Genomic DNA, 24,978 nt, shown 5'->3' with positions numbered 1-24,978 from the left:
AAACCTTCTCATTTTTCTCTTTTGCCAGCTGGAGATGAGAGGCAGTGCCTTTCCCAATAGGGCAAGTTTCAAACCTTCCAGACCTTCTCTGTTCCCTTTTATTCTTGCTTGTAAACCAGCCAATTATTTCCCGAGTTAATTAATTTCTTGTTTGTTGACAAATATAGCCAATGGTAACTAAAATTCTCTTTTCCAACCTCTTGTCTCACAAATACAAGTTTAGCAAGCATATACATGATCTGCCTACCACTGTGTCACAAGTGACATTTTTACCAAATGTTTTACCACTCTTTAATATGGATTGTTAACCTTCCAGTCTCTAACCTTCTTGCCACCTAACCCCTAGGTCAATGCTAAACAATTTGGGATTTTAGTTATAGTAACGCCCCATTTCTATATAGTTATTTGTAGCGTGATCCAGGTTCCCTCCAACATGGATGACTAATGTAGCAGGTAACTGTGAGGTCATGCTGTTTACTGGACTATCTTCCCCTGTGTCACTGAGAAGAAGATGACAATTAATTGGTTTATTTTCTTGGCATGGTTTGGCTGTATCCCCACCCAAATCTCATCTTGAATTCCCACATACTGTGGGACCCGGTGGGAGGTAACTGAATCATGGGGGCAGGTCTTTCCCATGCTGTTCTTGTGATAGTGAATAAGTCTTATGAGATCTGATGGTTTTAAAAAGGGGAGTTTCCCTGCACAAGCTCTCTCCTTGCCTGCTGCCATCCGTGTAAGATATGACCTGCTCCTCCTTGTCTTCCACCACAATTGTGAGGCCTCCCCAGCCACGTGGAATTGTGAGTCCAGTTAAACCTCTTTCTTTTGTAAATTGCCCAGTCTCGGGTATATCTTTATCAGCAGCATCAAAACGGACTAATACATTTATCTTAAGGCCTAATATTTCTGAGTCAGTTGCCCAAATATAACATTGAAACAATACTGAATGAATATCAAAATCTAAATCATCGGTATCTACAATTAATAGAGCTGATATCTCTTTTCCCCCTTGCTACAAATGTAGTGATGTTGAGGAAATTCCTCATATGATTTGCCTTCTTACCACACATTTTAATACTGGTATAAAGAATAAATGGATAACTCGGTAATACCTGTCTTTTGTCAAAATTTGTTTGTGTAATCAGAAATTTTCAGGGAATTACATTGAGGTTACTCTGGGTCCAGTTTCATGAATTTGTCCTTTTAATGGACCCTTGAGTAACTTTAGACATTAATGTATTGTAGTACGTATTTTGAGAAATAACAGAAATGAATGATGCTCCTCTGCCCTGGGGGTTGGGGTGGTCAACAGACTCTTTCATAAGGCTTGAGGGGGGCTGGAACCAGCTTCATGTTTAGAGTAGAAATAGGACCAGACCCACGTGACAATGCTAGGACACAGGAGGTGGGTGGAGAATGTAAAGAAGTCTGAATAGGCTAGAGAAGGCCAAAGCAACCCCTAATTAACCACAGCTATGAGCTTAACATGAAGAAGACTCAAGTTCCTCATGAACCCAGGTGGTTAACACTTGATCATTGAGTATAAGAGCACAAACACCATGGAACTGGCAGATGGAGAGAGGTGACAACATTGAAGAGAAATGTGGGCCAGTTCAAGGGATCCATATGTAGAGCAGAGGTTGGCAATTTTTTCCTCTAATGGGCCAGATTGTAAATACTTAAGGCTTTGCAAGCCATATATGGTCTCTGTCTCTCCTCCTTCTTCTTTACAGTCCTTTAAAAATGTAAATACCTTCATAGTTCCTAGGTCATACAAAATCAGGCGGTAGGCCATATTTGACCATGGGCATAGCTTGCCAGTCCCTGGTATAGTCCCTGGTATAGATTATATATAATCTTCGGAGGATCACGTATATTTGGAAGCCACCAAGGAAGCAAGGAGCATCTACCGGAAAAACTCATGCCATATGATGGAGTCCTTATTGGCCAATGTCTGTGCTACAAGACCAAATCTCTAGGCACCAGCAGCTATGCAAAGGAACCTAGAAATATATGGATATCCCCTTTCTCCCCACAGCTTAGTGGACATCACTTCTCAGAAACCCAGAGAGTGGATGAAGAGAAAGCTTCAAAATGTACCTTTAAACATGAATGCAATTAAATATTTTGAACTTGGCCGGAAAGAAGTATTGTTTTAGATCACTTTTTCTGGTGCTGAATGGGAGTGAGGCTCCAGAGCTAAGAAGAAATTGATTATAGAGGAAGAGTTTCTGTTATATCCTTTCCAATTTGACTTTCATATCTATACCTTTTTTACAAAGATTTTTGAATAACCACCAGTGAATATTAGGGGCAACCAACATACATCTCTCTGCCATGGTCACTTTGAGTGCCAAGCTTGCACACTGCCCATTCAATACCTCTTTTACTCTGTGGATACAGCTTTTGTACTCCTTTTGCCTTATGTACATTTAAACCTCTGATAAGAGATAAATGTATCTCAGAATCCACAATTATTTTTAATCACTTTGTACAAGTGAGGCAAGATCTATTTCATAAATACTTTATTTATCTAGGTAACTTTTCTAGACTGTGAAAATTGGATACTTTCAAACCAATCCTAAAATAATACCAAACCCAAGGAAAGATATGATCAAAACTTACCTGATTAGGAAAAACATTAGCACTATCTACGCTATAAGAAAATATCAGAAAATTAATTCTGATTACTGGAAACATTCAAGTTTTCAAAACATCAGAAGCTCATTTATAAAAATAAACTTCAAAATAACTGCTATACTTGTAGTTTGCTATTCTCAATACAAAGATCTGTAGATCAAAGATGTCCTCAAATCTTGAGCTAGTATCTATGAAGGGTTTTTTGGCTCCTTTAATGCTTCGTGGGTTTTTTAGCTTAAGAAGTAAGAACAATCATGCTCACTTTTGGGACAGTTAAACTCTTTTAATTACAACTTTTGAATAGTAATACTGGGAAAATGTCTTTCATGGTTTTGAGAAATCCTAGTCCATGTGCCTTCCATTTTCATGCCTCTTCTTTTGAAAGTCTTACTGGGGTTTTTCCCTGGTTTTTACCTTTGCATTCTACCTGCAGACACATGTAAGGGAAAAGTTGCACAGGGTTTGAGTTAGGTTGGTACATATTGTATAAACTAGGTTGGGACTTGTGGAATCCCCAGGGTCAAGGCAAACAGGAATTCCAGTGCTGGAGTATGGCTGTCAAAAGTGTATACACACCAGCTTCATGATGGTTTTTGCTGTCTTTAATTCAGAGGCAGCCCAAGTCCCCCTGCCAATTTCTATCCTGACTTTTCAATACTGTAAAATTTGGATTTAAAGAGCACTTACCACTTTGGAAGGCTGAAATAGGAGGATCACGTGAGGTCAGGAGTTTGAGACCAGTCTGGGCAAAATAGTAAGACCCCATCTTTAAAAAATAAAAAAAAAAAAAGCAGCCGGGTGCAGTGGCTCACGCCTGGAGTGCCAGCACTTTGGGAGGCTGAGGCAGGCAGATCATGAGGTCAGGAGGTCGAGATAATCCTGGCTAACACGATGAAACCCCATCTCTCCTAAAAATACAAAAAATTACCCAGGCCTGGTAACAGGCACCTGTAGTCTCAGCTATTCGGGAGACTGAGGCAGGAGAATGGCATGAACCTGGGACACAGAGCTTGCAGTGAGCCAAGATAGCGCCACTGCACTCTAGCCTGGGCGACATAGTGAGACTCTGTCTCAAAAAAAAAAAAAAAAAAAGCTGGGCATGTTAGTGCATTTTTGTAGTCCTGGCTACTCAGGAAGCTGAGGTAGGGGGGTTGCTTGAACCCAAGAGTTTGAGGTTGCAGTGAACTATAATTCTATGACTGCCCTCCAGCCTGGGAGACAGGGTAAGACCCTATCTCTAAAATTAAAAAAATAATAATAAAAATAACACTTGCATTTTATCTCTTGATCTTATACACAGTAAGATTATATACTTGAGATGACAGACATCTTCAGAAAAACTTGAGCCACCCATTGTTCAGAGACGAGTTACTGTTTTAACACAATCTCTATGAGATAAGCAGAAATTCTTGGAAGGGCATGCAGTGTGTGCCTCTGGGAATGATTCTGTCCTGGTGGGTCCCTAGTCTATCCAGTTATTCCTTGTCTGACCAATCCTTGAGCAATACAGAGTATAACAATGAATGGTTCTGGACATGTTTAAATCTTAGGCATGAGTGAACTTCACGCCTTTAGTGATCTGCTTGACGTTAGCATTTGACTTGTAGGTCAATTGACCTCAGCAGGATCTTGAGTCAGCAGTTGACCTGCAAGTTCTCTGGAGAATGCTTCCAGAGGTTGAAAGTTATAACCATTAAAGTCTCCAATGGTTGTAACTTTCCAAGTCTGTTAAGAATCTTTCTACTTTCCCAAAGTATTTGGGGTTAATAAAGACAGTGAAGTTTCCAAATAAAAGACAAAGTCTTTTCATAAATCATGAATAATTGCCCCTGTAAAATGTCTTTCCCTAGCAATGAAGAGGATAAATGTGTTAGGATGGCCTAGATAGAAACCACGAAGACTAAAGTCTCTCTCTCTTTCTCTTTTTAAAAATTATGCCACTCTAATTGCTGTGGCTTCAACCTATCCAGAAAGTAAACATGCTATTACTACTACATTTTCACTCGTAGTGGACAATTTTATAAAATTTATTTGAAGATGCTCAACCAATTCTGTCATTCATGGTTTTGGTCTCTATCACTTTTACAGTTTTTTTCAACATTAGATTAGTTACAGATGAGACACGAAAGGACATATCTTCTCTTATTCTAGAGAAGTTTCCACATCAATGTTGAGTATCAGAGCCAATTTGTCTCAGTGGTAATAAATTGTACCATGGAAGATTTTAACAAAGTCCATTTGAAGTTATCTGCTGACACCAAGCATCCTTCCTGGATTTGACAGACCTTCTCTTCATGAATTTTGAAACCTGACAATTCCATTTCTTTTCTATCACTGATGAGTACTAGTTGGCAGTCCAGATCTCTTTGGACTATGAGAAAGGAACAGAGGACCGATATCCCCAAGGAAAAACTATACAGAAATTTTCTTTGTTCTATGTGAGTGCAAGAATTTCTGTTTCTCATTCTTGATGAGGCTAGAAAACATTTATTAAATTCATGGTTGCATACCATATCCCTGAGGCCTTATTAATCTTCTCTAGCAATGCTATCACAACCAGCATAGTGGCTATGATAGGGGCTACTCTTTGGTTGAGCTTGTGTAACGCCTAAGGTTCTTGCCTAGCCACGCTGAAGAACTGGTGTGGCGGCTGACCGCAGCGAGTGATAGAGACATGGACTGAGAGAGATAAAAAGCTGTAGGCTTTATTGAGCAGAGTGAAAGTACAAGGTCCCGAACAGGTAGCCAGAGTTAGATTGTGTGATTGCCTTTTAAATTCTAATGCAGGAAATACGTGCGGTGAGAAAATGTTACCAGAGTGAGAATCAAAAGGGATTTAACCATTTGTGACATATCTTAGATCTTGAGGAAAACCGGAATTGCAACTTAGGTTTTGTCTACTTTATGACCTTGCAGCAGCATGGCAAAAGAAACAGGATCTTACAGGACTTTACAAAGTATGTTCACAAGGAATTGGAATTGGGAGGATAGATAAAGTCCGCAGGTCACAGAAAAATAAGCAGTTAACATTCCTTTTAACTTTAGTTTTGGGGGAGGGGGAAGGGAGAGGGAGAGAAGGACACAAGGAAACTTACAGCAAAATTTTCGCTGTTTATAGCTTTCTTGGGGAAGAAAACACATGCACAAATCCTAGTATTAGGAATATTTTAAGCATATATCTTCAATATTACCCATCTAGGACCGCAAGAAGTCCTGATGCAGGAAATGAGTGAGTTTCACAGCTTTCTGAGCCCCTACTGGACCCAGGAACCCCAGCTGGCCTCTCCTCTCACTTGCAGTGGTCTGCAGTTATTCTCCAGGATTCACTCCATTTCTTTACAGTCAGAGTAATAAACTAAATGGAGATGTGATAGGGACCACCATGCTTGTATCCTTTAGATCTTTAGGGATGGTACTCTTCTCTGCCACTTTTTCTGAAATGTGGGGGTTTTGTTGTTGTTGTTGTTGTTTTGAGACAGAGTCTCATTCTGTCACCCAGGCTGGAGTGCAGTGGTGTGATCTCAGGTTCAAGCAATTCTCCTGCCTCAGCCTCCCGAGTAGCTGGGACTACGGGCACACGCCATCATGCCGGGCTAATTTTTTGTATTTTAGTGGAGATGAGGTTTCACCATTTTGCCCAGGTTGGTCACAAACTCCTGAGCTCAAGCAATCCACCCACCTCGGCATACCAAAGTGCTGGAATTATAGGTGTGAGCCACTGTCCCTGGCCTCATTTTTATTGTCTATTGAGTGTGGGGTATTTCGGAGACTTCCTTACTATAATTGTCTTCCCTACTATAATGGTTCCTACCAATAGAACCAAGACCCAATTTGAGAGTTATGCCAACTTCCAAGTTTGTCAGCCCTAGTTATACACTTGAAGACTAGTGAAATAACTGCTAGTCTCATTAACTAGCAATAATGAGAGTGGTAACTGCACCCTCATTAACCGCTAATTTATTTTGTTTCTAGAGACACTGCAACTCCCTGCAGGCTAAGCCCGCTAGGCTATGTCTCCGTCCCTGCTGGTTGATACGTAATTTTGACCCCCTAGTTTCTGGGATGTAAGTACCACAACCTGGTTCCCATTGTCCCTCACTAGCTCCAATGCTATTAATGAGCCAACCTAGACCAAGTAGATATACTGTAAGCCAGAATCTATTTATTATCTGGTGTTTGCATGCCAACTCTAACAGCAGAGACTTGATTAGAGACTTGATTTGGTTCCTTGAGTATCAGTGTCAACTAAGAACCTATAACTAAAAGTCCTTGAAATGTCTGGATATTCCCCTTTTCCTTATGTTCAAGTAAATGGCTATAGATCTTGTTGGGAAATGACTGGTGGAATCATTACAATGTATCATTGTATTAGTTCATTTTCATGCTGCTGTTAATGACATACCTGAGACTGGGTAACTTATAAAGAAAAAGAGGTTTAATAGACTCACAGTTCCACATGGGTGGGGAGGCCTCACAATCATGGCAGAAGGCAAAAGGTATGTCTTACATGGCGGCAGGCAAGAGAGAATGAGAACCAAGTGAAAGGGGTTTCCCCTCATAAAGCCATCAGATCTTGTGAGACTTATTCACTAACATGAGAACAGTATGGGGGAAACTACCCCCATGATTTAATTATCTCCCACTGGGTCCCTCCCACAACATGTGGGAATTATGGGAGCTAAAATTCAAGATGAGATTTGGGTGGGGACACAGCCAAACTATATCATTGTGACCCTGGTCCCTCCCAAATCTCATGTCCCCACATTTCAAAACCAATCAAGCCTTCCCAATAGTCCCCAAAGTCTTATTTCAGCATTAACTCAAAAGTCCACGGTCCAAAGTTTCAAACAACACAAGGCAAGTCTCTTCTGCCTATGAACCTGTAAAATCAAAAGCAAGTTAGTTACTTCCTGGATACAATGGGGGTACAGGTATTAAGTAAATACACAAATTCCAAATGGTAGAAATGGGCCAAAATGAAGAAGCTGAATGCCCCATGAAAGTCTGAATCAAATCTTATCAAATCTTAAAACTCCAAAATTATCTCCTTTGACTCCATGTCTCACATCTAAGGTGTGCCGATGCAAGAAGTGGGTTCCCATGGTCTTGAGCAGCTCCACCCCTATGGCTTTGCAGAGCACAGCTTCCCTCCTGGCTGCTTTCATGGGCTGGTGTTGATTGTCTACAGCTTTTCCAGGCGCATGGTGCAAAGTCACAGCACACCCACTTCTGGGGTCTGGAGGACAGTAGCCCTCTTCTCACAGCTCCACTAGGCAGTGCCCAAGTAGGGACTCTACGTGAGGGATTCAACTCCACATTTCCCTCCCACACTTCCCTAGCAGAGGTTCTCTATGAGGGCCCTGCCCCTGCAACAAACTTCGGCCTGGACATCCAGAGGTTTTCATACATCCTCTGAAATCTAGGTGGAGACTCCCAAATCTCAATTCTTGACTTCTGTGCACCTGCAGGCTCAACACCATGTGGAGGCTACCAAGGCTTGGGGCTTTCACACCCTGAAGCCAAGGCCAGAACTGTACTTTGGCCTCTCTTAGCCATGGCTAGAATAGCTGGAATGCAGGGCATCAAGTCCCTAGGCTGCACATAGCAGGTGGGCCCTGGGTCTGGCCTATGAAACCATTTTTGTTTTCCTAGGCCTCTGGGCCTGTGATGGGAAGGACTGCCTCAAAGGTCTCTGACATGCCCTGGAAACATTTCCCCCATTGTTTTGGTGATTAACACCTGACTCCCTGTTATTTATGCAAATTTCTGCAGCCAGCTTGAATTTCTCCTCAGAAAATGGGTTTTTCTTTTCTATCACATTGTCAGGCTTCTATTTTTTATTTTATTTTACTTTTTTAATTGTATGCTCTGGTTTTTCTTTTAAAACTGAATGCATTTAACAGCACCTAACTCACCTCTTGAATGCTTTGCTACTTAGAAATTTCTTCTGCCAGATACTCTAAATCATCTCTCTCAAGTTCAAATTTCCACAAATCTCTAGGGCAGGGGCAAAATACTGCCAGTCTCTTTGCTAAAACATAGCAACAGTCACCTTTACTCCAGTTCCCAACAAGTTTCTCATCTCCATCTGAGACCACCTCAGCCTGGATTTTATTTTCTATATCATCAGCATTTTGGTCAAAGCCATTCAACAAGTCTCTAGGAAGTTCCAAACTTTCCCACATTTTCCTGTCTTCTTCTGAGCCCTTCAAACTGTTCCAACATCTGCCTGTTACCCAGTTCCTAAGTCGCTTCCACATTTTCAGGTATCTTTACAGTAACACCCCACTCCTGGTACCAATTTACTGTATTTGTCTGTTCTCACACTGCTAAGAAAAACATACCTGAGACTGGGTAATTTATTTAAAAAATGAAGTTTAATGGACTCACAGTTCCACGTGGCTGGGGAGGCCTCACAATCATGGCGGAAGGCAAAAGTCATGTCTTACATGGTGGCAGGCAAGAGAGAATGAGAACCAGACAAAAGGTGTTTCCCTTTATAAAACCATCAGATCTCATAAGACTTATTCACTACCATAAGAACAGCAGGGAGGAAACTCCTGCATGATTCAATTATCTCCCACCAGTTCTCTCCCACGTCATGTGGGAATTATGGGAGCTACAGTTCAAGATGAGATTTGGGTAAGGACACAGCCAAACCATATCACTAAATGAATTCTTGCAGTTCATTTGGGACTTAATTTCTCTCCTGCCTTAAGAAAACTGGCACACCCTTAGCTGGCTTGTGCTGTGACTTAACCCTAGTTATCAGCCTAAGATCTAGGAGACAAAATGGGGGCATTTCCTGAAATGGGTGCCTGATGCCTTATGAGGAAGAACCCTTTGAAGAATCTTCCTGCATGAGGTCAAAGTTAGCCTTTAATAGGTAGGGCTGGGCCACTTTTATAGGTTCTGGTTCAGGGTGTCCACAGAGCCACAGTTCACAAGGACACCCATCCAGACACTTTTTACTATGTTCCCCCAAACAAAGCCTTGTCTTTAGTGTAGTGAACGTTAGCTGAGCATTATCTTGAAAGCAAGATAATGATAATTCTTGCTTTCAATAGTCTTTGAACCTTCTCAGTTTTAACTATGAAATTTGGAGTTTGTTCATCAGTTGGGTCTGCTTTCCTTTTCTGAAAAACATAAGAGCTTCTTTATAAGTGACTAAACAGGCCCTCTAGTTGTCACACTTAGATTTCAACTTTTTTACTGCCTTTAGTGTCTCATAACCCCTCTGTAGTTAGTTAATGCAACTTATTAATAACCAGCTAATCCTACTTTCCTTGTATATCTTGTTACTCTTATTATATTTTAAATGCCTGAGTTGTCCCACTAGCAAAGGTATACCTCCATCAGGATATTTATCTTGTCCTAACCACCAGTGAAATTTTTATCAACTGGGCCTCTACCTGTGGCAGGGAGTAGCCTTTCCCCATATATCACTTAATATGAGGTACTTATTACTACCCATTTGGTGAGTGACAAGTCCCCAAACTGCATCTTACTACCTGCTTTCTTAGACCATCCAGGTATACCAATTGTGTGAGATTTGTCTTCCAGGAAGCAGTCACAAAGACAAAGATAGGAATGCTTGAGTTTTATTGTTGGCAATGCCTATGAAACATAAGGGGAAAGTAAACAGGAATAGGGAAAGCCTTCAGACTGAGATGCAGGTCTGACACCTATGAAAGAAGGCAGGGAAGGAAAGGGGATTGGATAGAAGCAGCATGAGACTGAAGTGCAGCTTTGAGAGTCTTGGCCAACTTGACAGAGAGTTCCAGAGCAGACTGCCTATCATAGGAGATTTGCATTGGCCATAAATAGCTGCACTTTTGGATCTCTGATGTTCTAAGTCATTGGCTGGGAGCTGTCTAGGAAAAGTTGTCCTTGGCTCAAACACAGCAATAGATCCCAAAGGTGCTGCAGCTAGAGACTATCACTAGACTACACTCCTCATTACAGGTTCTCTCTTAAAAGGAGATCTGAGCAATGCACTTTTGAACTATTATGCTGCCAAATTAGGTATTAGCTACAGGCTACGCATTACTTTTTTTACATTTCATCCCCTTCATGTAGAATTATTTCCCATCTGTTTGAATAACATTCATTTGAATTTACTAGAGAAGTTCTGGGTTGTAAAAAGTAAAGTTTTTAACATCTTGTTTTCTTGAGAATGTCTCTAGGTATAGAGTCCATGTTTTCTCTTTTCCCTACTATAAATAAATCAACTGTCTTCTGCCTTCCATGCTACTCTGATGGTTCAGTCACGATTCTAATTACGTTTATTTTGTAGATTATCTTTCATTTCTTTCTGACTACTTTCACAATCTATCTTTCTGCAACATTTATGATGTGTTAATGTGATTTTATTTTTATTTTTACTGCCTTGGACTTCTAAATCTTGGCTTATTAGTAATTGTAAAAAGTTACCAGCACTATCTATCTGTCCCTTAGGCTTTCACATCCTTTTGGAGCTCCAGTTAGAACTGTGTTACTTTTCATTCTATTCTCCATATTTCTTGCCTTCTCTTTTATATTTATATATCAATCCTTCTGGGTGTGTTTTGTAAGTCTCTTCAGGTTAGACTTCCAGTTTAGACACAGCAAAAATAAAATGTATAGCTTAATTCATGCTCTAAATTTCACATTTTATGTGCTGTAGTCTTCTTTTTCTACATATTCTATTTGATTGTGTTTAAAATCTCTTAGTCCTTGTTCTTTAAAATTCTCTTGTTCCAAGTTCACTTTTAAGGATCTCATTTCTTTAAACATATATGCTTTTTATTCTGGTTGATAATTCTGATATCTGAAACCTTTGTGGTTTACTTCTGCTGGTTCTTACTCATAAGTATGTTTTCATTATTATTTTGTGATCTGTATTTTGATATGTGTGTGTAGATAAGCTTAATTTTCTGGAGATTTAACCATGGAATTCCACAGAACCTGTTAAATTACTCAGCGAGGATTGATATTTTCTTTTCTCAGTAGCTTGCTGGTATGACAAATCCAGGAATTCAAATTAAATTCTATGCTTGAGATTTCCTTGAACCATACAGGTTATTTGAATTTAGACAGCAAACCTTAGAACTAATATATGATTATGTGTTCTCAGGGAAGAATTTATTTTCTTTTCCCTTTACCTACAATAAAGTTTGAGAAGGAAAGTTTCCTTGATTTTATCTTTTTGGCAACTTTTTTTTTTCCTTATATCCTGAAAAAGTCAAAATTTTATGCAGGATCTCCCCTTATGTTCCCCAACTAGATATGCCACAGGATTTAGTTCTTCATATTAGCTCACAAAGAAGCAGCTCAAAAATCTCCAGAGTTCAGCACAAACTGACAGGTCAACAGGCTGATTTGGTGGTACCTGAGTATCACCCAGCACTCCTAGTTTTAAATAATTTGAGGAATTTTTCATATTCTTTAATTTTTTACCAGCCTGTTGACACTTTCTAAAAGATTTTTTTATATTTCTATTCATTCTCTTAGATTCATTGGGTGGGGTTTTTCTTAGGATATCTAATCTACTATACTCGTGGAAATATAAATACTGATAATTCTTTATCTGTTGTATTTTTGATGGAGTCCCAATTTTTCCCTAAATGTTTCTTACTGGGAAATAAGATCGCATATTCTGGCAACTGAGTGCTTTAAATAAAACCAACTTTCAATAAAAATCTAACTTATCCAAAAATATTTCTGTGAGAAAAGCCCCCTGTTAAGAAGAAAAGAAAAAGAAATTCACATAGTCCAGAAGAACCTGTTTGTCACCAAAGGATTTTTTTCCCAAAGTAAACTTGATGTTTTCTATATTATCTAATACTATCTTGATATCAACAAAATTTCCATCTCTTTCTGGTTTACTCATACTCAATTTCTAGAACCTCCATGTTTCTTTCTCTTGATCGTTTATCTGTTCCTTTCCATCCTCACTAGAGTCCAAATTTTCAGGCTCTGTTTTGAATGTTCTTAAGTTAAAGCAGCATTAAATCCATTGGAAAGTAGACACATACATTTTCACTGACCCTTGAAAGACCCTATTCTCAGCTGTTCCCCTCCCCTTCTCACTAAACCCGGTTGCCACACCATTGTCTGCTAAACCGTGGCCTCAATCTTGAGTGTCTTATTCCCTGCAGAACACTCAACTTGAGCACTCAGTATGTTGCAACACTTTAGATAAATGTTTGAGTGAACTCCTTTTGATTGTGTGTTTTTTAAAAAATATCTTTTCACATTCATTTCATTCAATTAATGCTTACTAGCTTCTAGGCAATGAGCTAGGTGCTGGGGTGACAAGGAGAATAAATATGACCCCTGTCTTCAAGGAGACCTTTTAAATAAGTTACATAAAGAAGTAAATAGTTTCCATGTGACTTAAGACATTCTTCACATTCCTTGGTAACCAGAGAAATGTAATCCAAAATCTGGACAAACCTGGCTTCTACAGAGAACTAGGAGAAAAGAACAGATGAATGTGTTTTTGACTATCTGAAGATTACAAGCCTATATTTTTGAGCATGAGAGTTCCTTCTACAACATGCACAAACAAAATATATTTCCACAGAGGAAGACACCTGATAGTCCCATAAGATAGACTGGTCTTAAGGTATCTTATCTTTCAATTCCCTTCCAATGTAGGGAAGGAGATTCTGGAAAATTTGCTTCTTCCAGAAAAATAAAGAAAAATGGGTATGTGAAAGTTAGATGGAATAACTTATTGTGTTTATGGTAAATAAAAATTTTAAATAGACTATTGGTATGGCAATCTGATTACTATATCTGAGATTCCTCAAAACACCTGAGAGAATCTTCACCTTAAAATTACTTTGACTTGATAGAATGCAGAAGCTGAACCTATTAACCTTGAGATTATGATTTTCATACCTTGCAATTTTCTCTAGCACTAAACCTGAACTAGTTAAGAATTATTAGTAACTAATAACTATTCAATAACTTAAAGAACCTATCATTGTATACTCCATTGCTATAGAGGTATAAAATTAATTAAAGTTTAGTGTTCTTCACCCAATAAATGATACATTTTTTAAATGTTAAGTTTAGACTTGCTATGTAGAGCTCTCATTCAATAATTTGACATAGGAGAAACAAGACTCTATCTATACATTACACTAGCAATGTACCTATAGCGCTGTTTTATAGTAAAGGAAAGCCTGATCTGTGATTACTAGAATGAAGTCCTGAGTTTTCCCTTGTGGTGGCTGTAACTCCTTTATAAGGTAGTCCTTCACTTTACTGGCAACTGTCTCTACCTCTGTCCTACTGGCTTCACTATAATCCTACTCCACCCTGCTGTGAAACACTGGGAAACTGGGAATAAGGATAGGGCAAGACACGTGAAATAGCAGGATGTTATTGTAGCTATGTGCTTTTTTTTTTTTTTTTGGTAAAAGGTGAAGATATTATTCAGAAGAGGGTGTTTATACATGTAGCCACTTTGTTCCTATGAAATAGATGTCAGATGTCATTCCCATTTTGTTACTGAGGAAATAGCCCTGTTGCTGAGGATTGGCCTAAAGACTCATTGTAAAATCATAATAGTATAGGAGGAACTTGCAAATGATTAGGCATTTGAGTGTCTACTATGTGCTAGGGCTTTGCTAGGGAAATCACATTTTCCCATACATAGCAAAATCACCAATCCCAAGTGGGAAAGTCAGGGGTAGTTCTAATAGCATTGAGAAGTTATGAGGGTCTGGCAGATATTAAGTCTCCTTGGAACTAGAAAATTCAGAAGTCTTTTGTGATACATATTTGAAAGATCAGAAGGACGGTAGCATAGTTTCATTTCAAAGAGGAGCAATTCAATATTTCAGTATAAGTCAAATACTTTATATAGATTCTTGTTTAATCTTCTGACCACGCTGTGAGGTAGATGTTTTCCCCCTCTCGCAGACTAAAAAACTGTGATATAAAGAGATTAGGTAACTCACCACAATCAGTAAAGTAACAACGAAAGACTTCCAGGAAGATTGAGTTGAAGTACTTGTCCATTCTCCTTCCACTTAGTACAGTAAAAAACCTGGACATTATATTAAAACACACACACACACACACACACACACACACACAAGACCCTAAAACATAGAGAAAAGGCCCACAAGCTAGGAACGCTAAGATCCAAGATCAACAGATTGGGGTATTCCTAAGGCTTTCTTTTAGCCTCATATATCTCAGAGTTGGAACTGAAATGGCTAGCAAACTGGAAATGCCAGTGGGCATAGACCAAAAATACCTGAACAAAATCTTTCTTTCTGTACTAAAACAATCAGGAAAGGGGGAAACCTAGCAAGGCAGAAAACTTTTAGGTAATAACTTCTTTACTTCAGCCGAATATCACAGAAAAACTGGTGGAGAACTTAGGGTTTCACTTTCTGGAGGCTATAAGGTGGTATAAGGAGTGTGAGTAGGGAATGTGGACTTTCATCCTCTTAGGCAGTATCAAGGACCCTGCCCTCCCCAGGGTGTCAGTGAAGACTGTGTGGAATACCTGGACTTCCACCTCCACTCTGTAGTAATGAAATGGCACTCCCCTTTTCCCCTGCTGAAGCTGTGTCAGAAAAAAAAAAAAAAAAAAAAAACAGCTAAAACACCATGTAAAAATAAGATATAAAGTCTCATAAATGAAAACTTTCACACTGCAAAAGTGTCTGTTAAGAGGATACAAAAATAAGCTACAAACTGAGATAAATTATTTGCAAACCATCTATTTGACAAAGGACTGGTATCTGGAATATATCAAATACTCTCAAAATTCAATAGTCAAAAGAGAATCCAATTTGAAAATGGGTGAAGGATATGAAGAGACATTTCATCCAAGAGTATATACAATTGGTAAATGACAGTTGTTAGGAAGAGTGTATACAATGTTGAAAAGATGTTCAACATTAGTAGACATCAAAGTGCAATTTAAAATTACAATGAGATATTTACACCTATCAGAATAGCTAGAATAAAAAATAGTGAGAACACCAAATGCTGATAAGGATTTAGAAAAATTGGACCACTTATATTGCTAGTGGAAATATAAATAATATAGACCTTCTGGGAAACAGTTTGGCAGTTTCTTAAAAAAACTAAACATTCCAGCAATTGCACTCCTGGGTATTTCTCCCATAGAAATGAAAACTCGTGTTTACTCAAAATTCTGCACATGGATATTTATGGCAGCTTTGTTTGTAATAGCCAAAAACTGAAGACAATTCTGATATTCTTCAATGGATGAATGGTTAAACTGTGGTACAACCATACCATGGAATACTACTCAGCAATAAAAAGGAATGACCTGCACAACCATCTGGATGAACCTCCAGAGAATTATGCTGAGTTTAAAAAGCCAGTCTCAAAAATTATATACTGTATAATACCATTTATGAGACATTTTTGAAATGATAAAATTATAAAAATGGAGAGTAGTTTAGTGATTGCTAAGGTTTAAGTGGGCTGTGGCAATGAAAGGTCAATATGAGAGATCTTTGTGGTGGTAGAAATAGTCTGTCTCCTGACTGCATCAATATCAACATCCTGGTTTTTATGGGCCAAATTGTGTCCCCTCAAAATCTGTCCATTGAAGTCCTAACTCTCAGGCACCTCAGAAAGTGACTATATTTGGAGATAGGGTCTTTAAAGAGGCAATTAAGTTATCATGAAGTCATTAGGATGGGCCCTAATCCAATATTTCTGGTTTCCTTGTAAGAAGAGGTGATGAGGACACAGACACATAGAAAAGGAAGACCTTGCGAAGACACATGGAGAAGACAGCCATTTACAAGCCAAGGAGAGATGCCTCAGAGAAAACAACCCTGCTGACATGTTGGTCTTGTACTTACCTCCTCCAGAATTGTGAGGAAATCAGTTTCCATTGTATAAGCCACCCGGTTTGTGGTACTTTGTCACGGCAGCGCTAGCAAACTAATACACTAGTTATAATATCGTACTATCGTTTTGCAAGACATTATCTTCCAGGGAAACTGAGTAAAGCACACACGGTATCTCTTTATATTAGTTCTTAAAACTGAACATAAATCTACAATTATATCAAAATAAGAAGTATTTTTGTGAAGTTATTCTGAGGTTCAAATGCAGGCCTGTCTGTTGCTAAAGTTTATGATCAAACTGGCCCAAACTTTTGACTCGGTCCTGTGTCAGAGCATCTTATTGTGAGGCTATCAGTAATCCAAACAATGAATTCAGACTCAGGAGTTTGACATAGAGTCTTAGTAGTGATGGGTGAAAATGTAACATTCTATGGGGTTTTCTGATTTTCTTTCTTGTGGTTTATTACTTCTGGACTGCCTTCTTCCACAGAGAAATGACCCTATCTCACAGACCCAGAGCTTTGTGTAAGAAGTGACCTCAGTGCTGTTGCTTTCATCTGTAAGTGAAAAGGCCTCAGCAATCTTAAAGGTAATTGATGCCACATGGTGTTCTGTGACTTTCCAAAAGTCATACCACATAATTTGGAGCGCAACCATTTTGTAGTCATTAGGAACACATCGCTTTTAAGATGTCATTGGCACCAAATTTCCCCTAAATGTAAGCCACCTACATTGGGTCTGCAATTGAAAAAGTAGTAATCAGAACTAAAGAAATAGTAATTGTTTCTATGCTTTAAAAATAAAAAAAAAAAAAATCTCCTGTCAGACTCAAGAAGCTTCTCTCTGTTCCTTATGTGGTAAGGGATTTTCATAAGGCATTTTCAGGGATAATTTTGACTTTGTGAATGTTTTGCTTCATATGCTGACTTTAGAAATTAACCTCCTCATAAAATTCAATCCCACTTTGCTATTTTGACATTTCCTTTGTTTGAAAGTATTCATTAACATTTCACATAATTGCCCTGTTTCCAGAGCAAGTATGTAATTTCCTACAAAATGAAGACCTCATAATGCATATCCAATAAAGTCCACCCTGTCTGCCACTAGTTGATACTTTAGCCTTATCATGGGACTGAAAGAATGATGTTTCTGCTGTTGGTCCTGTTGGATCTTGTTGAATCCTGTTGATTGTCTCCACCCCTAAAATGTGACCACCAGCCACGGCCATTTATAGCACCTACTATTTTCAGTCGTTGTTGTTCTCTTTGTTATGAACTCCTGGCTCTTTTCTTTTTCTTTTCCTTTATTTATTTATTTATTTATTTTGAGATGGAATCTTACTCTGTCACCCAAGCTGGAGTGCAGTGGCACGATCTCAGCTCACTGCAACCTTCGTCTCCCAGATTCAAGTGATTATCCTGCCTCAGCCTCCCAAGTAGTTGGGACTACAGGTGCACGCCACCATGCCTAGCTACTTTTTGTATTTTTAGTAGAAATGGGGTTTCACCATGCTGGCCAAGCTGATCTCAAACTCCTGACCTCATGATCCACCCTCCTTGGCCTTCCAAAGTGCTGGGATTACAGGCGTGAGCCACCATGCCCGGCACTCTTGGCTCTTTTCTGAATATGTATACTGCTAGTGATTATTGCCAAGTCAGCATATAGAATGTCAAGCAAATTGATTAGAGCACTTTCATAACATTGACTTTACTGAGATGGCCATGTAAACAGCAATCAAATTTTCATACAATTGGATACTAGGAAAAGCCATGATAATATACCTATGAGAACTTACATTCTAGTAAAATGTGAAGTCAAGGGATGGGCTTATAGAAACCAAGGTGTTTCACTTTCTGACCAGAGTAAATTGCACAGAGCTTCAAGAGGAATTTTTAAAAATGAAATGTGTGTGTGCGTGCGTGTGTATGATTAAATATATTTAGTCAAGGGATGGGCTTATAGAAATAAACATAAATATACTTAATTTAAATATATTTTTAAAAATATTTTAAAAACGTGTTTATACATAATTATATATATATTTATATATATGCTTATTTAAATAAAAACATATTTTCCTAAAGGATTAAAAGCAATTATATAAATAGCTTTCACTTTGTAATTTTTTCAACTGAAGTAATCTGTTCCAACAAACTATAATCAAAATGTTATTTAATAATTTTATCAAGTTATTAATCATGTGGATAATTCTGGTGTTCAGATTATAGAATAGTAACTGACATAGGTATCTCTACGCTTTCAGGGAAATGGATTACTTGACTAATCTATACAGATTGTTAATCTGTTCTTTAGGCAAGTCATGGAATAAACTCAATCAGTTGCTCCACAGTGTTAAATATTTTAGTTACTATATCTAAGATCCAGAAACTGGGTCTTAGTTTCCTTTCTTCATATTTATAACTTAACACATTGCCTTTCAATCTTTAGTGTGACAAGCAAGCACAGCAATGTTTACCCAGGCTGCTGATTCCTGGTATCTGTCAAATATTATAATGATACTTGTTGGCTCTTGTATTAGAAGCAGTGTTGCCAACTGATCTGATAGTCTGCATACACTGAACAGAATTGCTCCCTTTGGACTACTATTTAGGTCTAGATCTGTCCTTTCCAAATCAAGAATTATTTGATATTCAGCAGTTGGTTTTTCTTGATCTCGTGCTGGTATGCTGGTAGCTCCTAGTACTTCATCTAAGAGTCTTCATTTATTTTTTACTCAATATCCTTATTGCACCAGAAATAAATATAAATGGCCATGTTTCATTCTTATAAAATTATCGAAGGACAAACCTTCCTTAATACATATATGCATATATAATTACACCTGACAAACACTGATATTATTGCTATTTTAGAACTCAAAGCTATAAAGACATCATTCTGTTTTCTCTCCTCAGTGAGGCTGTTTGAAATAAGCCATCAATATATCTAAAATAAGCCATAAGAATAAAATCTTACATCTTATTAGAAAACATAGTATTAAAAGAAGCCAGGCAGAAAGCTTTATAGACCCACCCTAGAAATATCATTGAGTTAAGATAGTTATTTCCAGCTCTCTCAAACCATCTGTTGAATAGCAACTTACATGTTTTTCTTTATATTTACACATGCATCCTTCTTCTTAAACAATTGCTACCTTAAAGGTCATCACAATTCTTGTTATTAAACACCTAATGTGTGCAAGTGAAACAGAGCAAAAAGAGATGATTATACTTGGTTTTCAAATATTAAATCTTATAGCCTTTGTCTGCGATTGGAAATGGAAAAAAATGAGTATTGAATTTTAGGTCTGGTGATTAACAGGGTAATGAGAAGAAGGAACCAGAAAAATCGAAAGAATGTGTATGCAGCCTGTTTTAACTGAGTTTTCCCAAGCAGAGCCTGAAATAAGTCTTTCATGCAAGTACTTTTTTTTAATTCAGAGAAAATGTCCTTTAATATAACCCTTTCAAATTGTTTCCTTCATTTTTAACTTTTATTTTAGGTTCAGGAGTACATGTGCAGGATTGTTTTATTGGTAAACTCGTGTCATGGGGGTTTGTTGTACAGATTATCTCATCACCCAGGTATTAAGCGTAGTACCCCATAGTTATTTTTTCTGTTCCTCTCCCTCCTCCACCCTCCACTCTCAAGTAGACCCCAGTGTCTGTTGTTCCCTTCTTTGTGTTCATGAGTTCTCATCATTTAGCTCTCACTTGTGAGTGAGAACATGTGGTATTTGGTTTTCCGTTCCTAAGTAAATTTGCTTAGGATAATAGCCTCCAACTCCATCCAAGTTCCTGCAAAAGACATTATCTCGTTCCTTTTCAATAGCTGCATAGTATTCCATGATGTATATATACCACATTTTCTTTATCCAAGCTATCATTGATAGGCATTTGGGTTGATTCCAAATCTTTGCTATTATGAATAGTGCTGCAATGTATATTTGTATGCCTGTGTCTTTATGGTAGAATGAGTTATATTCCTCTGTATGTATCCAGTAATGGGATTGCTGGGTCAAATGGTAGTTCTGTTTATGGCTCTTTGAGGACTCCTCCCCAACTCATTCTATGAGGCCAGCATTATCCTGGTACTAAAACCAGGCAGAGACACAACAACAACAACAACAAAAAGGAAACTTCAGGTGAATATCCTTGATGAATATTGATGCAAAAATCCTCCACAAAATACTTACAAACCAAATCCAGCAGCACATCAAAAAGTTAATCCACCATGATCAAGGAGGTTTCATCCCCAGGATGCAAGGTTGGCTCAACATACAAAAATCAATTAATGTGATTTATCACATCAACAGAACTAAAGAAAAAAAACACATGATTTTCTCAGCAGATGTATAAAAGGCTTTCCGTAAAATTAAACATCCCACATCCCTTCATGTTAAAAACTCACAATAAACTAGGTGTTGAAGGAAAATATCTCAAAATAATAAGAGCCATTTATGACAAACCCACAGGCACATTATACTGCATGAGCAAGGGCTGGAAGCATTCCTCTTAAAAACTGGCACCAGACAAGTATGCCCTCTCTCACCACTCCTATTCAACATGGTATTGAAGTCCTAGCCAGAGCAATTAGGCAAGAGAGAGAAACAAAGGGCATCCAAATAGGAGAAGAGGAAGTCAAACTATCTGTTTGCAGATAACATTATTCTATATCTAGAAAGCCCCATTGTCTCAGTCCAAAACCTCCTTCAGCTGATAAACAACTTCAGCAAAGTTTCAAGATACGAAATTAATGTACAAAAGTCACTAACATTCCTATACACCAACAACAGCCAAGCTGAGAGCCAAATCAGGAAGGCAATCCCATTTGCAATTGCCACAAAAAGAATAAAATATCCAAGAATACAGCTAATCAGGGAAGTGAAAGATCTCTACAATGAGAGATACAAAACACTGCTCAAAGAAATCAAAGACACAAACAAAAGGAAAAACATCTCACGCTCATGGATAGAAAGAATCAATATCATTAAAATGGTCATACTTCCCAAAGCAATTTACAGATTCAGTGCTGCTTCTATCAAACTACCAGTGACATTCTTCAGAGAACTAGAAAAAACTATTTTAAAATTCATATGGAACCACAAAACAGCCTGTATACCCAAGGCCATCCTATGCGAAAAGAACAAAGCTGGAGGCATCACATTACCTGACTTCAAATTATACTACAAGGCTACAGTAACCAAAACAACGTGGTACTGGTACAAAAACAGACACATAGACAGGTGGAACAGAATAGAGAGCCCAGAAATAAGGCCACACACCTATGATCTTCAAAAAGCTGACAAAAACAAGCAATGGGGAAAACACTCCCTATTCAATAAATTGTGCTAGGATAATTGGCTAGTCATATGCAGAAGCTTGAAACTGGGCCCCTTCCTTACACTATATACAAAAATCAACTCAAGATGGATTAAAGACTTAAATGTAAAACCCAAAACTATAAAAACCTTGGAAGACAACCTAGGCAATGCCATCCTGCCATAGGAATGGGCAAGGTTTCATGACAAACACACCAGAAACAATTGCAACAAAAGCAAAAATTGACAAGCAGGATCTAATTAAACTTAAGAGCTTCTGTACAGCAAAAGAGACTATCAACAGAGTAAACAACTGCAGAATAGGAGAAAATATTTTCTAACTATGAATCTGACAAAGGTCTAATATCCACCATCTATAAGGAACTTAAATTTGCAAGAGAAAAGCAGGTACTTTATTTTGGGAAGCCAATCCAGGGAACAGGGGAGGGGCACTTGAGAAGAGTAAAACAGGAAGGAGGGAGAGCTAATACAAGAGTGTGCTGTTCAGCTACCTATGCCTATGGGTAACTGGGGCTTAGTCTTGGTGGGGATGCTTTAAGGAACCACATAGAAGACCCTTCAGGATTATCAGCCAGAGAAAAACAGGGGAGCAGCCTGACCTCCACGGGCTAAAATTAACACTGGAGGGCTTATATTTTCTCTGTTTTAGGAGTCTCACTAGAAAGCAGAGAATCCCTGGGATAACAAGCAAGACAGATGCATAGTACAGCTGGGATGTACTATGCATGGTAAAGTGCTGGTAAAGGCACCTGTGTAGAGCCTGTTGCCTCAACAATGTCCAGGACAAAAAGGTGAGCTGAGGGATGTGAGAGGGGTATGGCAGGTGTTTAATGTAATGCCCAACTTTGACACTTATTCACTAGGTGTATCATTTGTTCACTCTTAGCACCTGTTTCCTCATCCTAAATGAGGCAGGAGGATCACTTACCCTGGCTGTTTCCCAGAATGATCACTAAGAGAGTTGTAAAAGCACTTTGAAGCAATTTAAAAGCTAACTCACTGCAAAACTGAGAGTGGTTGATGCTATTGTAGACCTGGGACATGAAACAATACCAGGAAAACAGAAAACTAAGAGTAGGTCACAGAGAGCATCTAGAAGGCCTCAGGAAGCCCCTGCACTGATATGGCAATTCTGTAGTTATATTAACTAGGGAAAAATATCAACACAGATGCCAAAGAAAGTAGAGTTTATTTGGGAAAAAAAGAATTGCAATTCAAGTACACTGAATTAGGGCAACACTAAATAGTGTCCTTTCAGGCAAGCTCAGGTTTTTAATAGGAGATTTCTTCAAAAAGTTGTTTTGGGGGGCAATTCATTGGCTGCACAGAAATCCTACATTGCAGAGCTGTTCTGAATTGGTAGTTAATTAGGGCACTCCCAGCTGAGGGATGTTGAAGGCTAGTGGATTCTGACTTAAGGTGTTATCCAAGTCTGTTGGTACCTTCTGTGGCTTAACATTTAGCAGGTATGAGTGCAGTCCTCTCTTGATCTTCCAATTCCAGTTTAATGCCTAGGCCTAAATTACTTTATTTCCTTTCACAGCAACAATGGACCAGGAAGGCATGACATGCACAAATGATGACAGGCACCACACTTAGCAACTTGGAAAATGAATATGTGAGTTTAACGCCTGAAGTTTTTTAACAATTGAAATACTAGAGTTTTTGCTGGAAATAAATATTGATTGAACTGATTCAGTAAATGCCTAATATATGAGGACCGTAATTCCTAATCTCCCTGTCAGACCAAATTAAGATCTACATTTTAGCCATGTCTGTCCACCTCTCTGCTTTAAAGTTTAAATTCACTTTCTTCCACAGTATTTTGACAATTGAAAGACTCCAGTTGGATTACTAATTTCAGCCCTATTTGATCTGAGGATGCAATCGGTAGCTACTCTCACATCCTCAAGTTACATGACAGTTATACTTTTTATTTCCTCAGAACATTTGCCAATTTAATAAACGTTCAATCCCAATATTAAATTCTCCCCTGAGCCTTAGCGCAGGTACATGTGCATAGATAGAATCAGGGTTAACAATATTCCATATGCCATTTCTTCTCCCAGTCACTTGAAGACATCGTGGAAGCACTTTGCAGAGGAGAACCAAAAGTGGTCTTGAAATGGTAACAGATCTCAAAGCCTAACAGCTGAACTGAGAGCCCTGGGGCTTTCAACCCAGTTTCCAGTGGGCAGCAGAAGGCTCACTATGGATGGCTCTGAGTAGAGAAGAAGGAAGTCAAGGAAGAGATGGGGAAGAGGAGGGGAAGAGTTCCCCAAATGTACCTTGCCCTCCCTCTCCCCTGAGTGTCCATGTGCAGGAGGTTAACGTTGATGTGGTGAGTAATGCAAGCAGTGGCCCTACAGGTTCCCCTAATACAGGGTCCTAATGGTTAATCCTACTTCCTTTCAGGTACTCCTTCCTGAAATGACGAATATGTTGCAAGGGAAAGGCTTTGTAACCTAAAACTGTTGATCTAGTCTTCAACGATGGCATACACGTTATAGTCACTTTCTCTGTGACATAAATTTCAGAGAAATTGTTCTTTCCTTTCTCAGCCATTGATATTATTTTAAACCATGATTCTATTTTTACCTTCAGTTTGAACAATCTCTGCATAACAAGCATCTTTGCAGATACATGGCATTTCTTCCTAAAACTTCAAAAATCTTCAAAAAATATGTAATTCTTCTATTTTCAAATTCCATGAGAGTCTGCTCTCCCTATGTGTACGCTTTAGGAGCTCTGCTATTTCCCTAAACTAATATTACAGTGGTGTGATGTACCATTAATTACATGACCATGGAGATTCAGAGGTGAAAGCAGGGATTGCCTGCATCTTTTAAGTCCCATTTGGATTTTGATTTCATTTCATAAGAGATCTTATTAATGATAAAAGTTGGCAGGGGTGACTTTGGGAATTCTAGGAAGAGCCCTGGGGCTTTCAACCCAGTTTCCAGTGGGCAGCTGAAGGCTCACTATGGATGACTCTGAGTGGAGAAGGAGGAAGTCAAGGAAGAGATGGGGAAGAGGAGGGGAAGAGTTCCCCAAATGTACCTTGTCCTCTCCCCTGAGTGTCCATGTGTGGCAGGAGGTTAACGTTGATGTGGTGAGTAATGCCCAAAGGCTCTAAAGCTAGACAGGGCTCTATGA

The sequence above is a fragment of the Piliocolobus tephrosceles genome, unplaced genomic scaffold (genome assembly GCF_002776525.5).
Source record: "Piliocolobus tephrosceles isolate RC106 unplaced genomic scaffold, ASM277652v3 unscaffolded_19, whole genome shotgun sequence".
NCBI lineage: Eukaryota > Metazoa > Chordata > Mammalia > Primates > Cercopithecidae > Piliocolobus > Piliocolobus tephrosceles.
This window is presented reverse-complemented; position numbering follows the sequence as displayed.